At 39.9% G+C, this 21,547-nt stretch overlaps 1 pseudogene; it reads left to right on the plus strand.

Annotated features, from left to right (window-relative positions):
* The first annotated feature begins 19,076 nt into the window (after positions 1 to 19,076).
* Positions 19,077 to 21,333, plus strand: LOC147418955 (putative pectinesterase 53; annotated as a pseudogene).
* The last annotated feature ends 214 nt before the right edge of the window (positions 21,334 to 21,547 follow it).

Raw genomic sequence — 21,547 nt, forward strand, 5'->3', positions numbered from 1 at the left:
TAGGACTTGTTTTAGGTGTATTGAATATGTTTAGGTCAAAAATTGTCAAGTTTAGCAAAAAAAGTTGACTGTTGTAAATAATTGTGATTATTGGCTTGAAAATGGTACCTTCACATCACTTATCATTTGTATACACCTATTACATGCCACATTTCAAGTATGAGCCAAAATGATCAATGAAAACTTGGAAAATTGTCAAAAAACGCAAAGAAGTCCTTTCAAACCAATTTTTGAGTTATTAGTCACATTTTTTGATTCAAATCACCTCATATCTCATACACAGAGTCTACATCATGCCTAGAACCAAGTTGCACCAAAAAATGTTAATTTTGATGAAAAAGTTAATAATCACGATTATTTACTTTTTTGCCAAGATGGGGGGAAATTGCAACTTTGACTTCATGGGACCAAAGCACATGATGTCCTAAGCCCACTAACCAAGTTTGAACAAATTTGGAGCTCAAAATCTCAAAATTCCTTTATATCTACTGTTTCACAGACAGAAAGCCTAAATCTGACACCTTTTTCATCCTGTGCACTCAAATGAGCCTATATTTCACTCAGAGTATCTAATTGATATATGTTTCAAGCCTATGATGTCAAAATTGCAAAAAATTAAAAAACTTCCTCAGCTGTAAATAATCGTAATTATTTACTTTTGTTGTGAAATTTATCTTGGACTTTATGATTTTGATCTTTACATGTTTTTATGCATCTATTCATGTTCAAAAATTGATTTGAAGCAAATTGGACTCAATTTGTCAGCAATTCAGACTGAAGAGCATTTCAGAGCGAAATTGCAAAAATTTTCTAACTTTGGCACCCTATTCACTTAACAAGAGCAATGCAAGTTGCGGAGAAGGCCAAAAAGAGGGTATCCCAAAGAGAGAAGTTGCAAGAGCTGCCACCCTACCAACTGGACCCCTGTTTGAAAGAAGCAGTGGTTGCACACCAAGAGAAACCTCAACAGAAGAAGGCAAGGTTTGAAAGGTAAAAACAAACCTACAAAAGAAACCGCCAAGGTTGCAGATGAGGACCCGGCAAGTTGGGTTCCAATAGATATAAGAGGACCCCAAACCAAGAATCCTACCAGGAAAGAACCAAAAGATCCCAAGGATTCTCTTGAACTCATGTACGAGGAAGCAGAAGCCTTAAGACTAAAAGAATCTCAAGAGCCAAAAGAAAAGCAAAGGAAGATGCGGTGGAGTAGCAGAGACAAGCTGAAGTGGCCCAACAAAGTAAAGCCTAACACGAACAGGGTGAGATGTCTCCCAAACCATCATCACCATATACAGAACAGGAGGATCACCCAATGCCAAGCCCTCCCCCTTCAACAACAGTTAGACCCACTGAGGGCGAACAAGCCAAAGAGAAGAAACCTGAACTAGAGGAGACAACAAGTTTTGAACAACCAAGGCAACAGAGGCAAAAACCACAGCTTCTACCGCCATCCAATAGGAAACGGACAAGGCATACACGAAGCCTCATGCCGAGGCAACCACACAGACTCAAGGAGATATAGAACCCCCACTGCAACCACAAGCAACCGCTACAGACAACCCAAGGAACACACAAAAACGACTGAAACATCCAGATAGCCTACAAAGCCTGAAGATTGGCAGACAAACGATGAAGTCATCATATAGGTGAATGAATATGCCAAGTAGATGCAGGAGATGACTGAGAACTTGCGAACAGAAGCACTTAGCCATAGTGCTAAAGCTAAAGAGCTGGAGATGGTCATCAATGCTCTACAATGAGAATTAGATGACACAATGAATGTCATCTCAGATCTGCAAAGGAAAATCCAAGAGCTACGAGCTGAAGCTGAACTACACCAGCTAGAAAAAGAGAAGCAACAAAAGCAAATGGAGGAGCTAGGTGAACTTCTCAATAAGTTAACAGATGCCTGCAAGATCAAAGAACACTAGCTGACAGAGGTAACAAATGAACTCTTAACCACAACTCTGTCAGTACAAAAGATCCAAGTGCAATCGACGTAGTGAATGCTTCACTGCAATATTCATAGCAAAGGATCAATGATCAGGAAGCTTTCTTAAGACAGATAAGGGAAACTCCTGCAATTGCCTCGATCAAAGGTACCGATGAAGTATATAAGGCTTTGGAAAAAAAGAATAAAGATCTTGACCTCGGGCTAAAGCTAGAGCAATTACAACGAAGAGACCTTGCATTGATGTGGGTACAACGAGAAGAACAGCTGCTCAAGGAGATAGCCGAGCTAAAAAGAGTCAATCAGCTACTGCGAGATGGACAGCCAAAGACGCAAGAAGAAGCTGGTACCTTAGAGCAACCAAGCATTGAAATTCCCTATGTCTCTCTCATTGAGATGGAAACATAGCCGACAAAAGGGCTAGGAGGAAAAGGAAGATTTCCAGGTACCACTAACAGATGCTGAGCAAGTGCCAATGGTCCAACTGTTTGAAGGTGAAGAAGGTGTACTCAAGGAGTAGGTTGCTCAAAATACAGATGAACAATGGAAATCAATAATGGATTGGGAATTGAGAGTCCTCCATTCAGTCAACATCACTCAACTCACTCCCAACCAAATCAATGCACAATGGCATCAACTATCATTGCCATATCCTTTGATCAAGGTAGAACTTTTAGAGGTCAAAGAAAGATTATACAAAGATATGCAGGCAGAAGGCGCAGAGGAAGTCCACCCCAAGTGGAGAAAGAGCCGGTTGAACAAGAATCCCAGATATTTGATTCTGTTCACAAGAGCACCGCCGCCCTTCATAAAGACCCGACCTTGTCATGTACCAAGGGTAAGGACATGACAAGCACATGAAGCAATGACAAAGAAGTGGCCTACATGGCCAAATTATCCAAGATTGCCAGCTCCAAAAAAGGAAACATCGACAGAGGAATACATGGTGAAAACCCTAACGGGCACCATGAAATTCTTCAAAAGTCTCCTTGATCTCTCATATGCTATGCTCTAAAATTTTTTCCAAATGCTTCTCACATGCATTGAATATTTTCACGAGCCAGAGCAAGCAAGAGCACCGTGGATGTCATTCTTCGAGGGCAATAAGGCTCTTTGCTACGACCTCAGCGGCCAGCCTTCCAAAGAAGTCCTTTATGGCTTCTACGCCCGATGCATGTTCTTGCCATCTAGCAATATGTTAGCATTTAAGGAAGCGTTCTATACAGGGTTCTTCACTTGGCGAAGGAAGATTTTTGGGCCAGTGATCATCAACCTAACCTCCAGATTTGTTGGCTACTCAGCCATTGAGCTTAAAAACAGGGTTACCATGCAGTTCTTGCAAGTTCCAGACAAAGAAAGAAAGATCAGATATGAGAAGGCACTCCATGCACTTAAAGACTACCTCGCCAACCGTCAACCTGAAGATTACTTCAGCCCATAAAGCTGTGTTAAGGGATGACACAGGCGAGGAGGGGGCAATGTTAGCAGTAAGCTAACTCGGATACCATTTGAATGTTAGTAGCAAGCTAACTTGGATACCATTTTTTGGAGCTTTCATTGTAAAAACATTTATTATTTTGATGAATCGGGAATATTTTAACTTCTATTTTTTGGATAAACATTGTAATTGATGAGCTGGGGCTACAAGCTTCCAGATTGTATCAACCTGTCTTTAGTTAGAGCTCCCAAATTATTAGTTTTGACTACCAAAAACCTTGGCTAAGGGATACAAGCCAATTTTTGTAAGATTTTAAGAAGTTTTTGGATAATGAAATACAACGTGAGCTAATGGGGCTCACTTCTCTCCTTCTTGCGCTTCCTACTTCCTCCCTGGTTGTCACATTGCAGTTGAGTCTGTTGCCTTGCAACCGCAGGTAAGAGCTCTACGCATTGACATAAGCATTTCACGATATTTTGTAGCTTTGGCGTCCCCAACCCGTGGCCTAATTTCATCGTAAGTAGGAATTTAAGTTTCTAAATCAAAAACTAAGTATAGGTGGGGTATTGGGGCATCATTGCTAAGCATTTAGATGCATTCTGGGTCAAAAACGACTAGGTCAAAAATCCATTGTTGTTAATAATCGTGATTTTTTCACTTGACCTAAAGTGATATTTGAGACCATAAGCATGTGTGCTTAAGTCTTATAAACATGTCCTAGAATTTTTGTTATGTTTGGATGTCATTTGATGCTGTAATAGATGTGATTTGTTTGCTGATGAGCAATTGGCTTTTGGTGATTTCAGTTATTTGAGTGTAGCCTGAGTTAGATGTGAGTTGTTTGTTGTTTTCCAAGATATTGACAACCTCTTGTAGCCTCTATGCACTAGTCGAGTCAGTTTCATCCCATGGATTGATAATTTATTTGTGGTTCTCGCTATGTCTGCAATAAGATATGAGTGAGGTTAGACACCCGTCCCACAAGAGAATTTTATGAAGACATGAGAAAACAAAGATAGTGAGAAATCAAAATGGAGGTAGCTAATTACACCATGATTGACCAATAGCTATATAGAAGAGGAAAGGGCCAACAACTTAGACTATGTGCCAATGAAAATGAGTATAATCCTATCTTGGAACAAGCACATGTGGGTCTAGTGGGGGGCCATTTCTCTCATGGTACTACTTTTAGACAAATACTGATGGATGGCATATGGGGGCCAACTCTATTTGTAGATGCAAAAGAGCTTTTCAAAATATGTGAATCTTGTCTAGAGCTAAAATTCCAACTAGGATGGATAGCATGCAATTGTAACCAATGATGGGAGCAAGAGCATTTGTTGAATGGGATATAGACTTTGATGTTTCTATATAACCACGTGCTTACAAAACTGAAGTAGTATAAAATTGTAGCCAGTGATTATCTGACCAAGTGGATGCAAGCTAAAGCTACTAGGAAGAATGATGCACAAACCATGGTTGCATTCTTGTATGCTTGCATATTCACACGATAGAGACTTTTGATTGAGCTTGTGAGTGATTAAGGGACACATTTACTCAATGAAGTGATAGAGAACTTGCTTAATGAGTATTAATGTCATCCATAATAAATCCATACCCTATCATCCTCAAAGAAATGGAAAAGCAGGGCATTTAAATAAAATCCTTAGCTCTATTCTTACTAAGATTGTAAGCTCGAGATGAACGGACTAAGAGATGAACCTCCATTAAGCTCTATGGGCTTATAGGGTTTCATACAAAAAATCTCTAAACGCCACTATATTTAATTTGTTCTAGGGACTTCATGCTATATTGCCAATGGAGTTTTTTTACTGCCAACCCTCATATTTTCACATGAATTAGAGTGGATGGGTCACAAACTATCAAAATAACTAGAAAATCTTGAACAATTAGATGAGCAAAGACTACCAGCTATTGTGGAAATCTATGCTCAAAAAAGGAAACAGAAACAGTTCTTTGATTCACATTTGTTAATAAAAATCTTCAAGCAAGGAGATCTTGTATTGATCTATTCCTTGAAGCAACACATCCCAATTTTTAAGAAAAAGGGGCATGGTCCTTTTGAAATCAAAGGTGTTTCACAAAGCGGGGCGGTTAAATTGGCCACCTTGAATGTAGTTTGCAAAAGTATAATATGCCACTAACCAATGATATTCTAGAAGGAATACATACAGTGAAAGAGTGCAAAATGAAGCGACAGAAAGTCATATAAGATCTCATGAAGAAGATCATATTTGAGTTTTAAAGAGGAAAGCAACAATGCGACCAGACCCTGCAGTAATGCCAGTAAATGCTTCAAATTCAGACTCTACATTTCACTCAGGCCCTAGTAGAAGATGAAGTAGAGACATATAATGAATAGATGGATGGACTAGGTATGAGAATAAAATAACACTAAAATATGGATTCAAACTCAAGGCATTAGCAGATATAGGTGCTAGGATAAACACATTAACTACTTAGCTTATAGCAAGGAAGAATGGAAGGCATATCTAAAAGCTTCAAAGCCAGCCAAACAACATCCAAACAAAACACATATATCAGTGACTCAGCACAAGATCTATCCTCAGAACTCAATCATGGAAATATTGGGTACAAAAATCTCAATTCCAAGACAATCCTAAGCAAATTTGGGTACCTCTAAGGAACACAATAGCAAGCAAAGTACTTGCAAATCACCAAAAATAGTTCAACAATCCAAAAGAAGCAAGAAAGTGCAGTCAACTCAAACCAAATGGGTGTGAGTGCATGTGACAAAGTCAAGGCTTGAAGCAAAGCAACCAACCAAGCCAGTTTACAAGTGGATTCCAAAAGCTAAGCCAGAGTCAAAGAAATAGAGCAAAGTGATTTACAAATGGGTGCCAACGCTTCAACAACCATAGCAGCAACAACCTCTCCACCGAATGATCCAACAACAGTAGGTGGTTTTTTACCAAGGACTCTCAAAGAATGAGCACAATTGTTCTAGGATCTAATCTTCAAAAGAGTTAATCAAAATGAATCTTTCATTCAAACACCCTTCATCAATCTACTAAAGACCCTCCTCTTGCACAACATAGTGTTTTGAATTGCACTGACCTCACAAGCATGGTAGAGCCAATCGCGACTATGCATGGACACAACTTATCAACCGATGCATTGCACTACCCACACTACATACTTTCATCTTGGAAGTTTCCAATTAGCAGGGTGGATGCGGACCTAAACAATGAAATCTGCAAGAAAAAGGACAATGTTTGAAGTGTTTGTATGTTAACATGTGATATTTTTTGCAAAATCCATGAGAAATGCCCTTATAGGTAAAAATAATGGGGATAATGTAATATGATAACCCTTAGGTGTGTGTAAATAAAGGAAATATCAACAAAAAAGCCAAAAATGTTGCAATTTTTACTCTTTTTCCATGTTTTTGGCCAAAAAAGTGATCAAAATAAAGAAATCCACAAAAGTATGGCCAAGTATAGTGTTCATGTGTGTTTAGGTAATTTTTGGATTGATTATCTTTTGTTAGATGGATTTTGTAATTTTTTGTTAATTTTCTAAAAAATAAAAATAAAGAGTAAACAATCTTAGATAGAAGAATGGAAGATACCCTAATGATAAAAAATAAGGATAGACAAGCATGCCAAATCTTATTAAATTCTGATGACAATGATGGGAGGCCTAAATTAGGCCCAAGCATGCCAAATCTTGTTAAATTTTGACGATGGTGATGGGAGGCGTAAATTAGGCCCACAAAGCTTGATTTGGTGAAACCTTCAAAAACAAGGCAATCAGAGTCCAAACAAAGAAATTTTTGGAAGGGAAGTATACCTCACGATCTATTAGGATTAACTAGGGATTTGAGAGAAAGTGAGTTGGGAAGATCAGGTATGTATACTCCTAGTAGGCCAAAAATAGTCTCATTTGTACTTGTCACCTTTTGGAGAGTGCTCTCAAAGACTTCCTTGTGTGTGCCGTTTGTGGTCTCTAGCAACTTCCACCGTGCACAATGGTAAGTTTTTAACTTACTAATGAACTTCTTTGAGCATACATATGGGGTTGAGGTAGTCCAAAAAAACCCTAGGTTAGTAGAACCTTCCCGAGAGAGAACAAAGGCAAAAGTGATTCTAACGGTCAAAAATCCAATTAAACTTGAAGGGACCTATATAATTAAGTATATAGAACAATCCCACAAGCTTAGATGACCATTTCATTGAGGGTTTGGGGGGTCTATAGATAAGAAGCCCAAACTTGGCCCAGTGATCAAGTTGTGACTTCACAAAAGGCTTCTCCATAGGTGCCATAAGCAATGTATCTAGATGGGATCAATAGAAAACACCAATCGGGACCTATGATATAAGAAAATGTCTCGGAGGTGCACAAAGCATGATATTTTACCAAAGGCGTCAAATCGACTCCAAACATACCCAAAGCCAAAATAGAAATTCTTCTCGACATATGGGACAAACCCAAATGCTTTGAGGTTGCAAAAAGTTGTCACCACTAGAGTTGGGGGCAATACCATAAATAGTGGAGAACAAAGTCAAGAAGACAACTTTGGGACAACCTCTTCAAGCTCAAAATGTCTAAATTTTGTGTATTAGGCTTAGTTAGCATATATGTGACCGGAAAAATTTCACTTCGGATGAAAATTTGGAGGGTAGATAATACTCGGAATTAATATCTTGTAGCCCAAAATGACCACCAAAGTCATGATTACACATTGCTTACCCATTGCAAAATGAGCCATTCATGCATTGAAACCAAAGAATATGTTTTTAGCTTTTCACGCCAAAATTGCACCGAAGGTTTGCATTTTCAAAATTGGGCCCAAGGGGCAACGAGAGAACCAACACTCACCAAAATCATATTCAGAGCTTCAACTCAGCAAGTGAACAAGTGTATATAGCCAAAATGCCAAAAAGTTGTACAAATAAGGAGAGGGAGATTATAAGTGCGATATATATCATCCTGCGTAGAATCGGCCCAACTCCACAAAATTTTGATACACATTGTCTCCCCATGTTATCACATGCACCCCCACAAAGTTTGAGCAAATTTGGACACCCCATGTATTCCTCTTCATACTTAGTCAATTTTAGGGACACCTATTCCCAAAAAAATTCTCGTTTCTCACTTTAGTGATCCAAATCGTTCCAAAAGCTAATCAGTGCCTATTCATGATGCTCTTGACCATGCCTACAACCAAAGTCCAAAAATAATGCCTAAATCTATCCCTAGACAATGAGCACAATTATTATATTTCTTGTAATATTTTGTCCAAAGTTGACATTTTTTTTGACTTGCATCGTGTTTACTTAGCTTACAAAATGATCTTTAAGCGTTAGAATAGAAATTGGCAATTTCAAGCTTCACATGAAGACTTGCACTAATATTTCCACTTTGAAGTGTACCTTATAGACAAAACTTTGTTTCCAACTTATAGGTTTGATGTAGACATCACCAGGGCTCACCCAAAAGAAGAAAACCGTTAAGCAAAGACTCCAAGACCAATCCATCAAGGCGGCCAAGAAGGGATACATCTCAGAGGCCAAACTGGAAGAAGAGCATGTTGCCATCTTCTAGGGAACATTCAAGAGTGGAGACAAGAAGGCAATAGAACTCTAGCTTCTGCCTAAAGAAATATATGATGTGGCCAAGGATTGGGCCATACAAGATGCCAATCAATGGCTAGCCAATCAATGGCTAGCATTTCTAGCATATTAGGAGATGGAGCCATGTGGTGTGGATTTGTGAAGGTCTTACAAGCTCTTGAGCTCTATTTAGGAGGATGGAGCTACTTGAATCACAAAACCATCACGACAACCAATAGAGGTAAACATCACCAAGGATATTGTAGGTGAAGCGTTGAAACTACCAACCTGTGATCAATGGGGTCAAAAGAGAAGAAGCACATACATGCTCCCCACAAATAGGCTAAAGATCCAACAAGGCTCTATCTTTAGCACTTCCACTTTGTAGCCACCTCCTAGGTACACCACACCCAACCATGTGGTGGCTTTTGCATTCACAAGTGCCCTAAAGTTGAAGTAGCCAATGGTCATCAACTACGCCCAATATGTGCTGAATAATCTAAAGAGCACCAAGAAAAGTAAATGTGTTTCATACATAGGTGCTCCAAAAGTGCTTACATGGATAGCATACCATGCCGTGGGTATGACTGAAAATCTACCACCCGCATCCGACTAAAATGCATGATTAATTTCTGGTGTGGGGAACAAACAAGAGGAGGAGGAGGAAGTTGAAGTGACAAAGTCCCCAACCACCAAAGATTTTTTTAATAAAAAAATCAAAATCTTTGAAGAAGAAGAAGAATAAGATTCAAAAGAAGATGACCGAGAGGACAAAGAGGAAGAGCATGCACGTTTGTAGTCAGAGGAGGAGAAGAACAGAGATGCTAAATGTAAGCAAAAGATGAAGGAAAAAAAAATCAAAAGAACATGAGTGTCCCCACTGGTAAGAATTGAAGAGACATCCCAAAGGGTAGCTTGATTGCGAAGGGAACAAGAAGCCTTTCAGCTAGAAAGGGGAAAGCTTCACACAAAACAATATGGCCTTGGGGAACAAACAAGAGAACATTCAACTGCTCAAGCTGAAGAATGCCCAGATTAGACATAGGCCACCACCATTGATGAATACCCCAAAGGAGCAAGACTTTGTTTTAGGCACAACTACATTTGAAGAGGTAGCTACACCTGCAACAATCACTATAGTGCAGACAAAGAAGTGAGCTTTGTCCCCAATACAAGAAGACCCTAGAGAAGGTGAATTACCTATGGATATGGAACTAAATTAGCAAGAAGCAGACATTGAGGACCAAACAACATAGAGTCCAAGGGAAATAACCCTAGCCAAAGATGAAGGAAAGAGAGAAAGAAAAGCTGAAGGAAGAGAAGCTTGAGAGGAGGCCAACATATCTATTGCCAACCAAATGGCACCTCTGAAAGATAGTGACTACTTTTTTGAGCACATTCACTTGATGGTGGAACTCCTAGAAATAGAAGTATTCTCTTGACAATAAAGCATTTGGACTCTAGAGAGTAGGGAACACTATTGGGCCACAAGGGTCAAGCTCACAGATTCTCTCCTCGCTGAGTATAGCAATATGCATGAATCATAGGAAATGATCCAAGACCTACAAAAGAAAGATCAGAAACACATAGAGGAGATGCAGACCATGGCCTCCATCATGGAACAGATAACGACTACAATAGAGGATCAAGAGAGGAAGCTACAGGAGGCCAACAAGATTCTTTTGGACACAATTGCACATGCCCAATAACTGTAGACTCAATTAGAAGTGGAAATTTTGCACGTTCAAGTGAAAACTAGAGTGAAAGATCAAAACAAACTTCTCACAAAACTAAAAGACAATCTAACAATCTTAACATTGCAAGGTTTAGACTTGGCCTACCAAGCACTAGAGACAATGAATAAATATCTAAAGATGGAATTGAAAATCAAACAAATGTAGAGGAAAGAATTAACAACCATAAATCAATAGACTTACAAGGGAGAGATAGAGAGCTTGAAGAGTTTACTCAAAGCTGCATTGGCAAACAAAGGAAAGCAAGCCTACAAAATGATGAAGCACTAGAGAAACCCATGGGGGATTCAGAAGCTCTACAATTTGTGCAACAATTCATGGAGCCAAGTGGTGAGTCCACCCAGATATGTTGGAGATCACATCTACTGAAGCGGGAACCTTGTCAGTGCCCAATATATGTAGTTTGGCCAAACTAAAGCTCAAGACAATGGCACCCAAAGAGTCTAATTAGATCTAGAAAGGGGCCATGTAGTGTGAAGAGAGGGTCCTTCATTGACTTAATGTCACCATGATCACCCCTAAGATGATGCATGAAGAATGGCATCAACAATCTCTCCCCTATCCATTGATTAAGTTTGAAGTTCTCTCTATCAATGAAAGATTAGTAAAAGAGCAAGAGACTGATCCATCATTGACACATCCTAGTTCTGATGGTGGATTCAGGTATTGAAGTACCTAAGGTACCTCATAATTCACACAAATACGCCAGAAGATATCAAAAAAGATCTCACTTAGTGCCCAATACCACGAATGTATACTTGGGAGAAACACAGAGTCGTCGTCACAAAGAAACATCTGGCGTGGTTGAATTACCCAAGGTTGGCACCACCAAAGGATGGGAAGCCTACTAAAACATATATGGTTCAGACCCTCACAGAAGTATTGTAAATGTTTAAAATAATCTTGGATCTAACATGCATCATGCTCATCAAAATAGCCGAAATGTTGCTAACCTATTTAGAGACCTTCCAGGAAGTAGAGCAGAGTGACACTGCATGGATGTACTTCCTCAAGGGCAATAAAGGCTTGTGCTATGATCTATCCAGCTAGCCCTCTTTGAGGATACTTTCTACATAGGCTTCTTCATTTTCAAATCCCAAATATTTGGCCCAGTGGTACCGAACCTCCGTGCTAGATTTGTGGCCTACTCACAATTAAGGAAAAGAACAAGATAGCCATGAAACTCATTACTACAACGGAGAAAGATCTTTGAATCAAGGACTAAAAAGCTCTAGAAGACCTCCACAAGTGCCATCAATCATCACAAAGGACCAAGCACTACCTAGCTATCAGCTAGCTATGTCACAGATGACCTAGAATTTGAAGAGAAGGGGGGCTGTTAGTTGCACCACTAACAAATGAGCCCCTGTAATAGCCTAAATTGTAATTTTTTTTTAATAATAGCAAATTGGATATCTTTAGCTATATGCCTTTGTAATTTATTGATTCCTGTACTAAAAATGTAAAGGATTATGTGATTATAAACAAGATGAAGAGGGGCTAAATGCTTCAAGATTGTGTCAATGAATCCCTAGGCTACAAAAGAGTTAGAAGATTACCCACATTTTGACCTAAAACCTTTGGTTAAGATATAAAGCCAATTTTGTAAGGGTTTTGTAAGTTTTTTGGACAATAAGTGTACGACGTCTATGTAGAGCACTATGTACTCTTCATCTTATTTCTCAAGCTCATAACTCCCTCGTGGATTGTCAATTGAAGTGCCGTTTGCTTCATCACATTCACTGGTGATGCTAAAAGCGGGAGCACGGTGTCCCTGCAAAATACCTCAAATAGCATGATAGAAATGATAGAACACAGCAAATATGCATACCTGACGAATTCTCCTGTGAGCATATACTCAGATTGTAGAGATAGAGAGAGGGAGAGAGCGAGAGAGAACATGCAGGCGCACCTCCTAGAGTGGAGATGAGAGAAGAACAACGCAGACACTGGGTGCAATATCCCCCCATGCAAGAGTGACCATTCTTCTCTTGCACGTATTTACTTCATAGATTTCTTGAATGGTCAAAGTGAGTACAAACTGGTCGGCAGGACGTAAATGGCCAAAGCTCATAAAAGAGCACTTGAATAATAAAATGTACATAAAATATATATCCGTTCGCATAGGCCTAGATCAATCAATCCTTTTCCACTTTTCAGCTGCAATAAATAGTAAAATATCAATTCCATTACATATTCCATTGGAAAGCAACTGTCCTCAATTGCAAAGATAAGAATCTGCAAACTATACTTATAAAAAACAATGATTAGTATTCTGTGTTAGGACCGTCTCATAATAAAAGAAAAAAAAATAAACTAAAGAATGTTGCTTATTCCTGTCGTCATCCATATTCTACCTATTCTAGTGTCCCATACCACCAGAATAAGCAATATATGTCATACCCTGATGAATCAAGATATCATTGGTCACACTCATCGTTCAATAAATCAATTCTCATCAATCTCAAGTTCAATTCCATAAATACTGTCCCGACAAAAAATTCATAATATACCAAATCTAAATCCAATGTCAAATCCAAATATAATCCAAATCCAAATATCTACCAGCATATACCTGGGTAACCAAATCATACTAAGGAAAGTGGTGGCCAGCCACTGCCATCATGATTTTATGATCAGTGTTGCCTCAACCGACGAATCTACACCAATGAGACGTGCTGCCTAAATTGGCGAATCTGCACTAATGCTACCTAAATCGAGGATCTGCATTTGGTGTGATTTAAAATAGTGAATCTATATTTTGTTGGTATGCCATCAAAATAAATAGATCAGTACGTGCTGCTGGTGTTTCCTAAATTGGCGAATCTACACCATGATGAGCATTTACACATTGCCAAAACCGACAAATCTGTGTGCTTGTGACCAATGGACTAGACAAGACATAAAGGAGAAAAATATTCACTATGTGTTTGACACCACTGTGCAGTATATCGAAGTACTTACAAATTGTTTGTTCACTATCCCAGAGCTCCTTAGCTCGCGTGAGTAGCTACATAGCTTATAGAAAAATCATCTCAATAAAAATTCCTTTCAATACAAGTACAATTGGGAACGAGGAATCAGTTGATTACGCAATTCATGGAACTAAGTGAATAGTCATGTCTTGTAAACAATGGTTGGCGGTAATCTATGTTGATACAAAATTGCTTGATTTTAACAAGGAAACGATTGAAGTGATCATTTAGTAGACTTACGGATGCTTTGTATAAGAAAACATTGTAGGAAAATATATCTTAATATGGCAATTTTAAGCAAAAGGAGATAAGAGAATTTACACTAATAAGATACATTATATATGGCATTTGGGTATATACAACGAGGCAACTCATCAAAGAAAGGCTCAAATGATTTACATTTGCAAAAGAAAACCAAAGGGGGCGAGTGGACTTATCTAGTTGCTTCTCTCCAAATGTGTTTTTTCTCGATGGTATGCATGCATGCGTTAAGCTCAGAAGGATAGGTAGGGCACATTATGTTCCACATTGTTTGTGAATCGTCAGATGCTAACAAAGTTCTTAAGAATGAATGTCAACAAAAAAATCATCATTTATTTAATATCGTTCAAATTAGATAATTGGATTATCTAATTTTTTTGTAAACTAAACAAAATATGGATGTTAAATTACTTTTAATGTAATAAACAATGAGAAATATAAGAATGAGTGATTTAACTATGATAAAAAGAAGAAAGTTTTACAAATTTGTAAGTAATTTCCTACCTATGCATTTTATAACATTGTATAACATTAACTTATGAAGGAGTTATGCAAAAACTATGTGGTGTAAGTCAACATCAATGTGCACTCATGATGAATGTATTTCAATCCTTCAGCTGCTCCAATTGCAATTTTTAACCTAGTTATCCGATTCAATGGCTACAAGACATCTGCTAGGGAGCTTCCTCTACTTTTCTTTCAAAGCATGGCCTAAATATCGGAGTGGCAACTTCTCCTTCAAGAGAACCTCACAAACAAAAAGAGCCGAACGAGAGGCCTTTATTGAAGAGCATGAGAGATCTAGCTATTGTAGGTAGGGCAAATTGCCTGGAATCATGAAAAGTGAAGAAAAGTTTGAAGAACTAAAAATAAAGAGGGTGGAAAAATTGCGAAGAGGATCAATTGCAAAGAAAGGACGTAGAACTCCTGATGCCATCCTTCTCAGTCTGGATAAGATTATGGCATACAAGTGACCATTGTGCAAGGAATGCCAACCCAAACCTGGCAGGGATTTTCTTTTTGAGGCCATTAGCGACTCTAGATACCCAACATCTCCCTTAGCATAAGGAGAGCAGTAGCCTCCAACGAAACAATAGTTGTAGCCTCAAATTGAGTAGGAGTTATCGCTGCATTTATAGAGAAAGGATTGTCTTTAAAAGTAAATCTGCATACAAATGGAAAAAGAATTGCCAATATAGCAAATACAAAAGCATGCATTTTAAACGCCATATCAAAGATCTTCTTTATAGTGCTACACTATTCCAAAGAGAACATTGGACTAGTCTCTCGCATATCAATGAGGGAGAGACAATGGGCAGCAGTAAAGTGTCCTGCTGTGATTGAAGTTAAAACCAAATATTGTTGCATGCCTAGAATTTGAGGGAAAGATAAAATTTTGTGGGGAAAAAACCCAAGGTTCCTTATTTCACCAAAAATAGGGGCAGGAGTGTGGTAGTATCCTCAAGAAGCTGGCGGCAAAAAAAAAAAAAAAGAAGTTTGGCGGATGTTGCAGATCTCAGGATGCTGGGGTGGGAAAAGCATTAGAGTGCGCCACCTGTAGCACCTGTGAGTAGCAGAAAGCACCACCTTTAAAGCCCATTTTTGACACACCCAACCATTGCTTTAGTTGCAAACAACTAGAGAGAAGGATGATGGATGATGAAGCACCCTCTTCACAATATGGAAGCCCCTTCTTTAACTGCGGCTCCCTCTGCATGGGGAAGGTAGTGAAAGCTTGGCCGATTGCAAAGTCTCGAGGGATTCTCTCTTGATGCATGGCGGTTGAAGAGGGTGGAGTGAGATAGAAGGAGAGAGAGACAATTGGACGATTATTGGCAGGAGATAGATTGTTGGTGGTGGCTCTGATCAGAGAGAGAAGGGGAGAGATGTGCACCTCATGGCCATTGGGTGATGGCAGTTGTTTGTTTTTGGCTAGTAGCAAAATGGCGCTTCCTGCATCAGAGAGAGAAGGGGAAATATGCGCACCTCATGGCCATTGGGTGATGGCAGGTTGTTTGTTTCTGGCTAGTAGAAAATTGGTGCTTCCTGCATGGCTAGCGGGTGGCTAGAGATTTGCAATCGTGCGTGATCAGCATTGTGAGATGTGCACATGCCGAGTTGCATGCGGAGTCACCAAGGTGGTGGTGGGTGAGTTCAATGGAGACTATGAGAGAGGTTCAACTGTGAGTATCCAAAAGGTGAGGCGGGCTATATTAAGGAGAGAGATAACCAGAGACCACTCGGGTTGCAAAATTGAAATACATCAGGAGGGAGAGAGAAAGAGAAAGAAGTTAACTACATGACAGGGTAGGAATATACGTATTTTGCATGGCTAACTTTGGCTATGATTTTCCTCGTCCACTGCATGCCTGCTCTATTAATCCTGGCTTGCCACACACACACACACACACACACACACACACACACACACACACACACACACACACACACACACACACACACACACACACACACACACACACACACACACACACACACACACACACACACTCAATAGCAGCATCACGTGCACTATTGCCATAATTGACTTGGCAGGTGGCATGCTCCATGGCCTTGGTGATTGTTGGCCGAGGACTACGGGAGGGGCGTGTTTTCATGTAGGGGTTGGCGTGTTTTTCAAGGTCGATTACGGCCATTTCCACTATGAAACATGCTCCGCCATCCACCCATGATATAAAAATATCACTGTCGATTCATCTACAGATGCTTTGGGGGGTTGGTTGTTGGTAAGAGAGAGAGGCAGTTGAACTATGGTTGGTGCGAGAGAAAGGGAGTGCGACACCCACCATTGCATGGCCCGTTTGATTTGACAATTGAAGGTGGTAATCGATCACTTCTATGGCTTTCATGAGGTTGCAGAGGCGGCACTCATTCGTTTGATTACTATGGCTTGTCAGTGACTTGGAAAAGAAGAAAACAAAAACACAATCTGAGGATCGTTCTCACCCGCAGAGATCTCACTTCTCTTAGTTCGCACAAACATGAAATTTGATAAAAGGATGTCACCTATCTAGAAATGATAAAGAAAGAATATGTACACCAATAATGATGTCGTGAGTGCATTTAGCTTTGATAAATGGATGTGTTAACGATCTCTATAGCCATAAGCTGGTTCCTATATCTTCCTTTGTAGCTTTCCACAACATGCAAGAGCGTTTCCTTGAGCTCTAATACACTGCTACAAATGGGAGCACGACGTCCCTGAAAAATACCTCAAATAGCATGATAGAAACGATAGAACACCACAAATATGCATACCTGATGAATCCTCATGTGATCATATAATCAAATCGTACACGAACAGAGAGAGATAGAGAGAGGGAAAGAGCGAGAGAGCACGTGCAGGCGCACCTCCTAGAGCGGAGTGCTAGGCTGGCACGTCGAGAGAGAAGAGTGGAGAGGAGAGAAGAACAACACAGTCATCACTGGGTGCAATCCCCCCCGGTGCAAGAGTGGCCATTTCCCTCTTGTACGTATTTACTTTATAGATTTCTTGAATGGTCAAAGTGAGTACAAATTGGCCGGCCGGTCATAAATGGCCAAAGCTCATAAAAGAGCACTTGAATAATAAAATGTACATAATACATATATCCGTTTGCATATGCCTAGATCAGTCAAGCCTTTTCCACCTGTCAACTGCAATAAATGTAAATATCAATTCCATTATAGGTGAAAGCTATTAGTAACATTGTAAGTCTCTTGTGGTGAAATTGTGTTTTTGTTGTGGCTAACCTCCTTCTAAATCTACCCATAACTCAAGATTTACATAACAAAATTGCATTTTATGTATAGCAAGGGTGTTTGGGCATCATTGCTAGGCTCTAGGGTACATTTGGGGCAAAAAATAGTTAGATCAAACCTACCTCGTAGATAATAATTGTGACTTTGGCAAGTGGTCGAAAGGAGGACTTGAGAGGCCATAGGTAGGTGTCTTTAGTCACTACCTAGCCATTCTACAGGTTTGGTCACGTTTGGACTTTGCCTACTTGAGCAATACAACAAAGTTAATTATTGATTAGATGTGCAAGATCACGTATGTTGGACTTTCAACTATTGGAGATGCTGTTTTGTATCTTTCTTGTGATTTAAACTTACCCGCCATATTTAATTGTAGTAAGATGTGCATTGATAACAAAGTGAGTAAACTTCAATGTCGACACCAAATTACCAGAGGTAAACTTAGGTTCATTATTTTGTTCTTGAATACCACGACTATATAGTGGGAAATTGACTACACGATCAGGCATGGCTTCAATTTCATACAAATTTTGGAGAGCCATTGTGTAGACTCTCCACCATGCTTTTGTATGACACTCAATAGACCGTGCACTATCTACTTGATTTTTTCTTTTTCCCGGAGAATGACTTCCCGTTGTCTGCAATTGGAGGTAATCGCCAAAAATATGCGCATTCTGAATTTCGATGGAAGCCGACTGATAGCATTGGTACCCACCGGTTCTTGATGGTATGCGGAGAGCCCCCCCCCCCCTCTCTCTCTCTCTCTCTCTCTCTCTCCCCCTCTCTCTCTCTCATTGGAGATCTTAGGGGTCTCTTGGGATTATTTTTTGTAGCATTACCCTACAAATGTTTTCTTCTCTTCTCTCTCTCTCTCTCTCTCTCTCTCATCATATGACATAAAAGACAGACGTTTCACAAGGTTTCGATAAATCTCTCTCTCTCTCTCTCTCTCTCTCTCGTGTGGTCCACACTTATCCAATAACAAGATTTGGTCTCTCTCTCTCTCTCTCTCTCTCTCTCTCTCAAGTGTGTGTATGTGCTTCCTACGTTCTCACTACTACGCTTACTCTCTCTCTCTTCTGGTTCTGCCTTCACTAAACAATCTCTCTAATCCAAATAACTGCACAAGTAGACAATGTGTGTATTTTTGTGTGATGTATGTGCACATGCATGCGTCTACACCACACACACACACACACACAGAGCTGGGAGGCTCAGCTCATGTCGCATGTTTTCACTCAAATCATGGGCCCTTACACTCCCTCATATAAAGACTCATTTGAGCCTACTAACCACTCCTCTAGCCCCCTATGCTCCCTCCCTAACTCAACCAAAGTTAACATGAGGACTCTCTTCCTCATTCACTCCCTCCTCATTGCTTTGGTCCCTCTCTTGAGCCAAGATCTCTCTCTAGCTTCCTCCTATGGCTTGGCCACTTACTACAATGACTTTGACACTTGAGTCCAGTGCGTCCACGACACTTGCCATCTCGAGCAATTTGAGCAAGAGGACGATAATGAGGATAGTGGGTACCACTTGCCTGCACGCTCGGACAAGTACAAGGACGAAGTCTTCTCTAAATGGGTGAAAACCTCCAAGAAAGGGAAACTTTACAAGAGTGCCAAGAAGGTTAAGAGCTATAGTGGAGGCCACACGAAGTATTTACCAGGGAGGCAACTCATTAATGAAGAGGAGGATACCACTACGGCCATGCCAAAGGGAGACAAGAAATTAAAGGAGTATAAGAAGGATCAGAAATATAAGGACACAAAGTTCAAGAGATATAAGAAGGACAAGAAGCTCAAGGCACCCAAATATAAGAAGCCTAAGAAGGATAAGAAGGGCCCAAAGGTGGAAGAACCTCCCACAAACGTTTCTTTTACCATGCACCTCCTCCTTTCTCCTCCCCATCTCCCACTCCCTCTCTGGTTGATTCTCCAATTCCTACCATTCCAAACATTGATAATTGATGGCGTCATTATCATCGCCAAGGATGGCTCTAGTGACTATACCACAGTCCAAGGTGCTATTGACAATGTGCCCATGGATAACAAGAAGAGAATTGTCATCTATGTCAAAAAGGGTATCTACAAGTAAACAATCCACATTCACAAGAAATTGAATTTTTGCTCTCTCTCTCTCTCTCTCTCTCTCTCTCTCTCTCATGTGTGCACATACAGACACACTTATGAAAAAATGTGGTTATGTTTTGCAGAGAGAAGGTATTGACTATACCACAGTCAAAGGTGCTATTGACAATGTGCCCATGGATAACAAGAAGAGAATTGTCAAAAAGGGTCAAAAAGGGTATCTCCAGGTAAACAATCCACATTCACAAGAAATTGAATTTTTGCTCTCTCTCTCTCTCTCTCTCTCTCTCTCTCTCTCTCTCTCTCTCTCTCTCTCTCTCTCTCTCTCTCTCATGTGTGCACATACACACACACATATGAAAAAATGTGGTTATGTTTTGCAGAGAGAAGGTATTGATCCCAAGTAGCAAACCTTTTATAACTTTGAAGGGAGAAAATGCAGCTCTAACATACATTCAATGGGGGGATACAGCCTCCATGCTTGGCAAAGATGGTCAGCCTCTTAGCACCTATGGTAGTGCCTCTGTGGCGATTGAAGCCGATGACTTCATTGCTCTTGATATATCTTTTAAGGTCCTCTCTATCTCTATCTCTCTCTTTCTTGTACATCAGTGCATGCAATTGTATACCATACATGCACACAAAGACATTCAAGCAAGTGTATCTAGCCACATGTATATGCCCAGGTAGATGGTGCCTGTGCACCATGCAGTAACCAAAAGAGTATCCCGTGTTTTCCTTTCGAGCCAATTGATTTTGAGCGGTGATAGAACCATATGGTGTTGCAATGGAATGAATATGGCATTTCTATAAATTTCACATGTCAAATATTAGTGCAATTTTGCATGTCACGTTTGCATTTTCACTTGAAAAAGTACCTTACATACCACAAAGAGAGATCTTGCATTTCCAAGGTGAAGTCAATGGATCCTTCAATATAGCACTTGTAGTAGTAATGGCGACCTTCACGATTGTAGAGAGTGTCTTGAGCACATAGAAGCTACAATGATAGAAGGAAGCTCTATCTCCTTAAAACAATGCTACACCTTGTTGGCCCATAGCCCCACTCTCGGGAGGTGGAGTAGTGTTCTGTATATAGAGAAAGCAAGCCATCACACCTTTTGAATGTTAGCAAGGAAGAATGAGATGCTTCAAATGTTTCTTTCTTTCTAAGCCCACTTTCAAAACAAGGCAAACAAACTCCATTTAACAAGAAGGGGTTGAGGAGTACATAAGAGAGCTTCATGAATTAGAGAGAGAGAGAGAGAGAGAGAGAGAGAGAGAGAGAGAGAGAGAGAGTCTTCATGGAACTTTATTTACTAATTGTTTATTACATTAATCTAGACAATTACCTATATAAACCGGAACGATTGGAACATTCCTTCTAACCAAACATATGGCCTTTTGCAATCTATATACAAATATAGATACTATTAAACTTGGAAATTTTGAATTGCTAATATACGTTTATTTGCTCACTTTTATTGCAGGAAAGTCTTTTATGGTGAGTACAGGTGCTATGGGCTGGGAGCCAATGCATCTAGAAGAATAAAATGGTCAAAGACAACTCACTTCTCAACAAGCAAAGCCCTTCTTGAGCATTGCCTTCATTGATGGCAAGGAATGGCTCACCGAGTAGGAAAATGACACATTTAAGTAATGGGAGCTCAAAAACCGATCATATTGCTTGCAGTGAATTCTCAATTCAATTGACTCTAAGCC

The sequence above is a fragment of the Adiantum capillus-veneris genome, chromosome 29 (assembly GCF_014529385.1).
Source record: "Adiantum capillus-veneris isolate H3 chromosome 29, ASM1452938v2, whole genome shotgun sequence".
Classification (NCBI taxonomy): domain Eukaryota; kingdom Viridiplantae; phylum Streptophyta; class Polypodiopsida; order Polypodiales; family Pteridaceae; genus Adiantum; species Adiantum capillus-veneris.